Source organism: Rhinolophus hipposideros, assembly GCF_964194185.1.
Source record: "Rhinolophus hipposideros genome assembly, chromosome: 6".
NCBI classification, from domain to species: Eukaryota; Metazoa; Chordata; class Mammalia; order Chiroptera; family Rhinolophidae; genus Rhinolophus; species Rhinolophus hipposideros.
The window spans coordinates 90,272,094-90,283,790 of record NC_138052.1 but is presented as its reverse complement, the minus strand read 5'-3'; positions in this window follow the sequence as shown (position 1 = coordinate 90,283,790).

The window sequence follows — 11,697 nt, the reverse complement described above, 5'->3', positions numbered from 1 at the left end:
CTCTAGGAGCCTACGGCAGCAGTGGACCACCAAAAAGCAGGTGACGCCTGCTATGGCCAACAGGGTGTCATGCCATGCGGAGGCTCGAGAGGACCACCAGTTCACCGAGGGGTCACGTTTCACCAGGCAGACCTCATTTCCTGCTCCCAGAACCGCTCCTCATGGGCTTCCTGAGACTGAGTGTTCAGCTCCACTGCCCTTTGGAGAGCTTTGGCTGGCACCATACCCTGCTCGCGAAACTGAGCCTTTATACGTATAAACTGCTCCATTACCCCTTTGAAAGCCCTGGCTGGCACCACACTCTACTCGTTGCACTGTGTCATGCAGGGTCTCAGGTTCTGCTCCTTGCACAAGAATGCAGGATATGGCGAGGCCAAAAAGAAACACCCATGGAGCCTTGGACGGGGGTTCCTACCTCTATAGTCTCGCTGGCGGCTGGGTTGGAGACACAGGAAACAGGAGTCACAATCTGCAGCCTGCCATCCGCTTCTCTGCCAACCAAGCAACCCTCTAACATAACCATAGCAGTTATATTAGTGGCTAATGGCTAACCGGGAACAGCTGATGGCCAACCAGCCACACCAGATGGCCATCTGATTACAGCTGATGGTCATCTGATAACCGAGCCAGCACTTTTCCACATGAGGCTGAGAGCCTGGAAACTGCTCTCTGGGACTCTGTCCCCACAGGGTTATTATGGTTTTATAATCTCATTTATTCATTCATTTATTCATTTGTTCATTCATTCAATAAATATGTGTTGCAATTCTACTATCTGTATTGGATGAAGCTAAATTCCTACAAAGAGGAATAATTACTCAATAGATTATTTCGGTAAGAACGAAAGTTTAGCATAGCTTGCTCACAAAATGTTAATAGGGGGACAGAATATATTGGTCACTTTGGTGTTAAGAAGTGGAAACTTTCTCCTTAGGCAACTGGGAAGCACTGCAGATTTTTATGGATGAGGGGGAAGTAATCCTTTCAAAAGAAATTTTCCATCTCCATCAACATGTAGATTGAAAGCCTATATTGAAAGATATAATCCAGTTATGTAGATTTAAGAGTCACCGTTTTATAGGCAAACATAAAGGGACAGAAATACTAGGCAGTAAAGCCCCTTATTCATGCAGTAGTTACTACATGTCTCAATGTGGTACACAGGTTAGTTTTCAGAGATTACACTCACAGACTAAATCCTTGCAATAACTATAGGTGGAAGCTACAATTTTATTGTTTTCAGATCTTACAGTGGCCCCTTCATAATTTTAGATAACATGTTCTTTGCTACTTTTTAATAAAAACAAGACATATTTTCTTGTCACTCTGATATGATGGTTTAGCTTACATGAACTTTGACCCACATTCTCCATCCTTATTCCCAATGTTTGATAGCAGTGTGTTGAGCTTTTATATCTCTCTTTTACGACATTGGTAATATACATAAATCCCTGTTTCACATTCCACAGGATTGTTATGGTATTAGTTGACTCTTCTCCACTTCTTAAGATGAAGTCGTCATTACCCTTACCCTCCCTTACACTATTCTTCACAGTTCCCTCCCTCTTTCATCTCCCACTAAAATTTTTTTGCCACTAAAATTTTTCCTTTTCACATAGGTAATTTTATTAACTTTTACCCTCTGTTCTGCACCCACAACCAAGTTGGCCATATTTGTCGTTGGACTGACTCTAGAGATATATAGACAGCTACATTATTACGATGAAGCTGGTAATATTATTGCTGCCTCAAACACTGCATTAGAATTACATTTTCATCTCAGAAATTTAACACTGGGACCTCTGTGAAAGCTGAAGAGATGTTTCTAGTATCAAGGTCAAGTTGATTTTACGTTATGATACTAAATCACACCGCCTTTTAATTTGCTTCTATGTAGACTGACGTTTTTGTACTTTTTACTTTGATTGTTTCCAACACTCTATTATCTTTCCTTTATTTTTTTCCCTTTCTTTTCCCTTCCTTTCTTCTTTTGTTCCCCTCTCTCTCTTTCTCCCTTCCTCCCTCTACCCCTGCCCTTGCTCTTCAAACTATATATCTTGATACTACCCCAAGATTTTCCAAACATTTTCATTCAGAGAAATGGAATGACTTTCTAAGGCAATTTGGATTTCCCCTTTTACTTCTTTTCCAAAGGAGCACTTACGTTCTTGGGGCTGCAGGATGGTCAAAGCATGGAAGGGAGGAGATACGCTGAAATTTTGTCCACATCTGCCCACGTGGACCTCACCTGAGATGACAGCCCTATGTGGTCTTTGCCACAGCGTCTCATCGGCCAGTCTCCCATCATGGGTTTTGGCAATGTTCAGCCCTTCTCCTTCTGCATTCTGTGGGCAGGAAAACTTGGCAGTGCTATCGAAGTCTGTCTTAAAATATCTTTACACACCCATCGTACTCTTCTATTCTTGGGTCATGCACGAGGGGCTCTGTGAGGGTTTTACAGAGAGATGCTAGAAAAGTTTCTTCTATTTTTAAGTTCTCCAAACTCTATGGGAAATCTGTCCTAACCCTATTCCCTACTCATCCTACCCCAGCTATACTCAGGAATTTGGCTTTAGGGGAGAGTGGAGGGCATGAGTCCTTTATCAGAAACCAATATCAGTGATTTACTTTAAGTCACTGTTTTCTGAATGGTCACCCTTTCCCAAATTCAGACCATTATTGTCTCCTCTGCAGCTAGAAAGACCCATCCTTATCAATTTTTCCCAATCTTTCATTTGGGCCAGTACTTCAATAATTAGCTTCTTTTATTCCCCTTTGCTTTTTTCTTTTAACCCTACCCTGTGCGTAGAATATCCTTTGGACCCATTCATCAAATGAATTCCTGGTGATCTACATGCTGCATTGCAGGAACTTCGGAATATAATTTCAAACTCAAGCTGGAAAATAATTATACGGGCTAGCCTTTACTGCTAAGAGAGTTTTACCAAACACTAAACCTACACATTTCCTAAAGCAAAACTGGCCAATCAATTTTTTTTCAAAATTGGACCTGACCCAAACTCATAAATCTTCCTGATTCAGTCCCTAAAATAAAATTGTTTTGAATTTTAACCCCATCGCAAGATGTTTAGAGACGAAACCAGTTAAAGACACCAGTATCTATTAATTCTAACTTCAGATCTCCTGCATATTCTGGGCCCTGGAACCCCTGTTGTGTTTCTGCCCTGAATTTCATCTCAGCCCCCCAGGGATCTGCTAAAGAAAAAGGGCTTTTGGAGGATGACTGAGGAGGCAGCATTTCTGCCACCTGGGAGGCTGGGTTCCCATGAGTGCCTGATTCCTTCCTGTACTCTGGTCGCTCTCAAAGGCCCTTCAGATTAGTGTTCAACCCTTGGGGACCTGCAAATATCAGACATTTTTTTGTTGCTCTCTCCTTTCATTGGAAGAGCATTTAAATGGGTTATGTAGAAGCTGCAGTTACATATAAATCGATGTTCTAACGGTTCTCATTAAAGTTTAAAGAATCTTCTGGAAAGCAGAAAGTACTTATTAGCAGGTATTTCATAAATTTTTGAACTGAAGAGAAAGATGAATCTTTGAAGTGCCTCAGTTTTGTGCTTAAAAATATCAAGAATATATTTTATTGCTGCTACCCATTGCCGTACAATAGCCCTTTTGTAACACATCCTCAGGGAATCCTGAGGGATTTTAAAACAGAATAGATTCTTACAACCTGGAATCATTAAGATCAAAATACAGGAAGAATGCTGGATATATAATCTGTCAAAACCCTCTGATCCTTTAATACTTTGATTGATGAGTCTGATAGGACTTTGCTTCATGCTTCATGGGTCCATTGGTTACTAATCAGGTTTAATAAATGTAATTCCATCTGAAAATATTAAGTACCATAAATTATTACCTTGATGATTTTTAACTAAGTGCATCCATAAAAATTTCTGACAGTTTTCATGAGCAGTGATCATTGAACAAAAGTATTTTCTGGATGTAATATAAAACATCCAATTTACTTAAAATTATGTTTTGAGAGGTTTTCCCAGTTCATATGTAATACAGGATGAAAAGTTAACTGGGCAATGAGCAAAGTTTCTTAATATGCCGCATAAAATAGAAGCTAACAGAGAAAAAGCAATAAAGACCATTGATTTTCTAAAAATGAAAATAAAGTTTAAAAACTGAGGACAAATCTATTTTGATAAATGTACATTTGATAACTAGACAGCCTATAAGTAAAAATAATCTGACTTAAATGAAAATTTAAGGAATTAGTTAACATCCTTAGCGCTTAATGCCACCCAGAAGAATTTCAAAAAAAGGTTCTTGAAGCTTTCCACAATTTATTTAAGAATCAGGTTAATCACTGCAAGATAAATGAAACCAGCACAGAGATTTATCATAACATAAAAATATAGTTCCTGAAAAACACACGTATAATACATTTTTGAGAAGATAAGAATGATGGCTTCTTAAACAGTTACACAACAGTTACAACAGTTACTGCCAGAAAAACAGGCAGTTCCAGAAGCAAGTGTGTTGTACTGTGAGGTTTCTATGATGGTTAATTTAATGTATCAAATTGACTGGGCCATGGGGTAACAGATATTTGATCAAATATTGTTCAGGTATTTCTGTGAGGGTGTTTTTGGATGAAAGCAGCATTTGAATCAGTAGATAAAAAGATTGCTCTCCCTAATGTGGGTGGGCCTCATTCAATCAGCTGAAGACCTGAATAAAAAAAAGGCCAACCCCTTCCACCCCAAGTAAGAGAGAATTTCTTTTGCCTGACTGCCTTACGACTGGGGTATCAGCTTTTGGCCTGCCTTCAGACTCAACTTAAGGCATCCGCTTTCCCTGAATCTCAAGCCTGCTAACCTTCTGATTGGAACAACTCCATCAGCTCTTCAGGTGCTCAGGTCTTTGGACTTGAACTAAAAGTACACCATTAGCTCTCCTGGGTCTCCAGCTGGACAATTCATCCTGAAGATCTTGGCACTTGTCGGCCTCCATAATTACACGAACTAATTCCTTATAATAAATCTCCTTACACATATAAATGTATATATAAACCTTTTTGCTTGTCTTTCTCTGGAGAACCCTGACTAATACAGTTCCCACTGCCAAGTGTTTTTCCTGTGAACATTTACATTCTCATGATTTGAAAGTAATGTCCAGTATCATTGAGCATTTACTGAGATTAATATTCATTATGGGCAAAGCAAGGTGGTTGAAAGAGAGTTTATTTTAAAGCCAGATTTAAATTCCAATCCTTGTTCTGCCACTAACTACGTGGGTGGTCCTGAGCAGATTATTCTAGCACTCTGAAAAACGTGTTTTCTTATTTATGAACTAGACAGAAAATTAAAATTAAAAAAAGAAAAAGAAAAAAAATTCCAGGGCTGTGTGACTTAAATGGATGATGTATGTGTACGTGGTAGAACAGCAAAGGGTAAGATAGCTCCTTGAGGCCTACCAGCAGGACACCTCATCTAACAGTCCAGCTTTAACCACTAAAGAGGATAGAGGGCAAAGATATATGGAAATTAATTTGGCCCTATCTACATTTGTTACTCTGTTGAGATGCTAAGCAAACTTGAATTGGAGGTAGATTCGACAATACCAGTGGGCTGTTTTACCAACCATATCCTTATAAGGTACCGGAGGTTCTTTTCCTGCTTAAAGCTGAAATATTGAACTAAAGAAAAGATGAAGTTTTCCATCTCTGCAACAAGTGATGAACCCACTGGCTTACTTCTCCTTCTGTCCCCTTTTCTCCACTGGCTGGTCCCTGAGATCATGGGAGAATATTCAGGAGAAAGTCTTGGGAAAGACCCAGTAAGCTGTGTGATGTTGAGCTTCTCTATTGGGAATAAATTTAAAGGGCAGAGAAAAATCCAGAATGATAAACGACTTCATTTATGTGTGAGCGTGTGTGTGTCTGCATGTGAGTGTTATAATCAGTATCTGATATATGTATATATATATATATATATATGTATACATATATATATATATACATATATATATATATATATATATATATATATATATGTATACATATATATATATATATATACTTATCTGGAGTGGATTACTTTTTTGATACTCACTCCTCTATAGGAAAAAAAAATGTTTTCGGTAATAATGACAAAATAAAAATAACAGCCAGAAAAGAAGTACAGACAGTAAAAATTTCTCTTACTATACTTTGTATACATAATTATTTTAGTAAAAGTAAAGTAAAACAAAATAAAATATTTTTTCAGTATAAAAACAAAAAAGCACAACTAAATCAGATGTATTCAGTAGATTTTGATTGAAACAGTTTGAATTTTGATTCAAACAGTTTGAATTTTGATCTTTAGAGGGCAATTCTATATAAACTATATAAATAATGCCCATTACCTGTTGACTTTATTCATTAATATTGTTTAAGAGTGACAAAATTCTAAAGACTTGCTTTAACTCTAACAGATCACCTCATAGCTAGATGTGGGCTAGGTGCTCTCACCTGCCTTTAAGTGTGGGAAGTTACTAATGCATTAATTGAGAAAGGACAAATTAGCTTCGGACAGTGAGAATCTCTCTCTCTCTCTCTCTGTCTCTCTCTGTCTCTCTCTGTCTCTCTCTCTCTCTCTCTCTCTCTCTCTCTCTCTCTCTCTCTCTCTCTGTCTCTCTCTCTCTCTCTCTCTCTCCCTCTCCTTCTCCCTCTCTGACTATTGAGGAAAACAGGTCAGCATTTTTCCCCTAAATAATTTGTTTCAAGAAATGTTGGCCCACAGGGAAGAAATTTAGGACTAAAATTCCCTAGTCAAATATATTTTGATTTGCTAAAACTAAAATTATCGACTCCTTTATCTGGAAAGAGACACTAGAGCCCTGGCATCTTCACCAATCCACACAAATATCTGTTGGGATATAAGTCACCTCTTGACCTTTTATTGTTCTACTTCACCTCTTTTGACTCCACCTCCCCCCCCCAATCTGGAGAAGTGGGAGAATTTTCAAGAGCCTGGGTTACCCTTTTAAAAATTTGTTTTTAAATCAAACAAATCATAAATTGATGCATTCCCACGATTACATTTTGAAAAATACATTGCAGTATATAAAGTAAAAATAAAAGCGGGCTCCTCACTGCTCTTGACCAATGATGTACCACTTCCTCTTGTTAACGGTTTATGATTTCAAAACTTTGTCTATTCATTTACATGAATACATATGTCCATATACAAATATATTTTCAACATAGCAATGGAAGTTACATATACTGTTGAGCTAATACATTTTAGTTAAAATATAAATATACTTACCTGCCTTATGCTTTCTAGTTGCAATATTATTTATTCCATTATGTAGTAGTTTCTTAGTTTCTAATAATAATTATAGGCCTGAATATAATTTGCAGTGTCTTTCAGGTCAGGTGTGGCTCTGTGAATAAAATGTGGGTGGGAGAGACATGCATCATTTTTCAGTGGAAGCTTTAAGAGCTGTCTGCAAGATACCACACCCTCTCCTCTGCTGGAGAGTCACGGTGTATGTGAATGTTCCAGTCTGGTGACTGCTCTAGCTGCCTGGATCTTGGGTGGGGAGATACAGGACAGAGTCCCCAGCTGACCTGAGAAGGCTGTAGGTGTGCAAGAAATAACCTTGAATTTTAAGCCACTGAGAGTTTGAGGGGTGGGTAACTACAGCTTACTCCAGCATCTGTCAATTAATATAAGTAATATCTATGTACGATTTTTTAACTCAATTATTCCCTGATAATGGCATTGGTATCACTCTAATTGTTCACGTATATAAAATAGTGACAATAGAGGATCTTACATTTGTTTCTTACATTTTTGTACCCAAGGCAGATTATTTTTATTATTAGTTTCAGATGTACAAAAGACGTTAGTGATTAGATATTTACACACCTCACGAAGAGATAACCCCAATAAGTCTACTACTCATGCATAGCTATTACAATGCTATTGACTGTATTCCCTATACTGTACTTTATTTACATTCTGTGACTACATATATATTTATATTTATTGTTGACATTCAGTATTATTTTATATTAGTTTCAGGTGTACAGCATAGTGGTTAGACATTTACATAACTTATGAGATGATCTCCCTGGGTTAGTCTAGTACCCATCTGACGCTATACATAGTTTTTACCATATTATTGACTATACTTCCCATACTGTATTTCAGATCCTTATGACTATTTTGTAACTACCAACCTGTCCTTCATAATCCCTTCACCTTTCTCACCTATCCCCTCCCTTCTAGCAACTATCAGTTTGTTCTCTGTATCCATGAATCTATTTCTGTTTTGTTTGTTTGTTTGTTTGTATATTCTGTTCTTTAGAGTCCACATATAAGTGAGATCATGTGGTATTTGTTTTCCTCAGTTTGATTTTTGCCAATTAGCATAACACCCTCTAGGTCCATCCGTATTGCAACCCTATGAATAGACCAAGGCAGGATTTATATAGTCAGTTTTGATAGAAATTGCCAAAAGTTTTCTCTAAAAAAATTATAAACTAATTATGCTATTAAAAATAGTCATGAGAATACACATTGACTCATACTGTAGCCAATATTGGATATGATCTATCAATTATTTAATTTGTGCAAGATTTGATGAACTAGAAATATCTACCACTATTGCTTAATTTGCATTTTCTGATTATTGATTTGATTTAACAATATTTTTATGTATTAGCTCTTTGCATCTCCTCTGAATTGCCTATCCACATTCCTTGCCCATATGTGTATTACTTTGCATTTTCATATAGATTTTTAGGGCTCTTATATGTTAGACATCCTTCTTATACTGGGTATGTTGTATATGTTGCAACTATTTTCTCCTAGCCTTTTAACGTTTATTTCTGATGTCCTTTATTACACAGAGCTTTCAATATGACACAATTTTCTTCTTAATAGGTACAGAATCTAGAGTGTGTTGGGTTTAAGAAGTTTTGTTTTTCTCCAGTCAGAAAACCATTATAAAATAAGTTAAATTTCATTATAACTTAAATTATTTATAAAATGCCATTATAGTTTTAGGGGTTTACATTTAACTCTTAAATTCAAGTAAAATTTATTTCAGGGACTCGTGTAAAGTAGTAACTTAAATTTATTTTTTGTTCAAATGAATGAACAATTACGCCCACTTGATTTGTTGAATAATCTGTTTTGTTCCCCGCATGCCACATTCATTCTATATTTAATCGCCATATACTCTTCACATGATTTCTGGCCTCTATTCTGTCATTTTATTCTCCTCTAATATATACTTTCTTCCAATATAACACTATTTTAATTACTGTACTTTAATGGTATGTTTTGAAATCTGGTAGAGCAAATTCTCATATATTGTTCATTTGCAAAATCATAATGCCTATTCTTGCACAGTTTCTTTAAATCCAGATGAAGTTAGAGTCAGCTTGTCAAGTTTCATATGTAATTTTCTTGGGTATTGAATTTTTGATTAATTTGTGGAATAGAATCAGTCATATGCCCCCCAAGGCTCACTTTCTGAAGGAATTCCACCTAGCTGCAAGGGGGTGCAGTCTGCAGACATCTCCAGCTATTTACCCTGTGACGACCTGATTCCACAGCTACTAACAAATGATCTGGGAGGTGTAAAGGTCATTTGGGCCCAATATGGGTCCCCCAGATCTCTTGTCTTGGTTGGCCAAGTCTTTGTCCTATGTCACGGTTCATTTGTATTCTCTGGTTAAATCTACTTCTTTCCACTTTCCTCCATATTTGTGTCACCCCAACAGACATCTCACACAAATTCTGTCTAAGCATCTGCTTCTGGAGGGGATAAACCTGTGAAAATGTAGAAAGAACTGATATATTTACATTGTTGACACTCAGTTTGCTAATTAAGTGAATATTATTCTCAAGGGCCATCAGTTATTATCCCCATAATAATACATCCGATGAAATGACTCAGTGAACACAGTGTTTATTCATTCTAAAAATGTACACCATCATGAAAGAAATCCACCAAAGTATCTGAGTCAGAGTTCAAACAGGTGTCAAGCTATTAATATCACTGAATGAAATGGGGCCCAGGGGAAACTCTAAGGAGGGGAAAAGAGAGGAGCAAATGGGAATAGTTCTGCCTTGTTTATACAGAGGGTACTCAGCTCCCTGCCATGTGGACACATGAGCCCAGTGTGCCCCCTTCTCCAGTTTTATTTTTTTCCCCAAAAGAACCCTTAAATCCATATATTATGCAAAAAATTCTGCTATCTGATCTAGAATATGAACAGCATCTTTCCAAACCAATTGGTTTTTTGGAAGAAATAAAGTTTCTGAAGCAGAGAAGAAAATATTTACTGTTTTGAATATGTATTAAATCTTAATTTACCTTTAGCAATATGCCTGGTTTCATAGCCCCGAGACATGAGATGACAATATATTATTAAAGCTAAATGTCTATTGTTAGGTTCACCAGGTTTCAAATAGTAGCAGATTAAAACGCATGCCTTGACCAGGAAGTCATTTGAGCTAGGTTTTAGTCCCAAACTAACATTATATGGCAGCTCTCCTTTCTGAGCTAAGTCGTGAGTGAGGCAAATGAGGAGAGGACAACAAGCTATTGGGTATTCTTCACACAGAGAGAAAGACTGCAATGGGGAATAAGTTTCATGAGTTACATAAATGTCAATTGCACTATCTGAGATTTTAGAAAACCACGACATGCCTCAAAGTCTGTAAGGCATGAGAACAAGAGAATTTCCCATTTTTTATTTAAGAATGATAAGTAATACAATTTTATATTTATTAACTTTATAATAAAGAACAATAATCACATAGTTCTTGGTACCATAATTGAGCTTTGTTTTCTCCAGAAGGATACAAACTCTACTGTAATTTTTTCATCTATTTTTTTAATCTTCCATAACAATTTATAATGTATACAGAAAGAAACCAACTTAATTTTCCTATAGAATAATACAGAAAATATATAATTTCATTGTCTCCTAGGAAAACCTTTAATTCGTGAGCCAGTTATTTTTGTTAGAGCAGATTAGAATGGTTGCTATAGACTGAATATTTGAAAGCCATTCTTCCACCTGGAGACCAACTCTTCCAAATATGTTCAATTTTTTAAAACATCAAATGTGTTAAATTTAATTTCAGTTAATATTAACAAAAATTAATAAAAGTGGGAGGAATGAAATCAGAGAACTTGCTGAATTTCAAAAAGTGTTTTAACAGTAAGAGATTAAGAGTACCTGAATAAAATATATACACAATTAAGCTATTTATAACAAGTAAGTGGGACCAAAATTGACCAATATTAATTTTGGCTTAAAGAGGTCATCACCAGTTTCAATGATTTGCTGTCATCAATATTAAAAGGGTGCTATAATTTATGAAGCACATATGTATTTTATTGGGGTACTAGCTAATAGTTCAGAAAAATGTTCATGAAAATTAAAAACATAATAATAATAGTAAAGAAGAATTAAAAATTGTTGTATTAGTCAAGGTCCAATCAGGAGATAGAAATCACACGATAATTTAAACAGGGAACCTTTGAATGTAAAGAATTAGTCACTATAACAGGAAAAAACTCTATACAACGGTAAAGAGAATTCTAAAAATTACCGTGGTGCTCAGGGAGATTACACAAGAGAGGAACAGACATGGAACGTGAAATCCCTTCCTGAACGCTGGGATTCAGACCTCCTCTGAGAGGGTA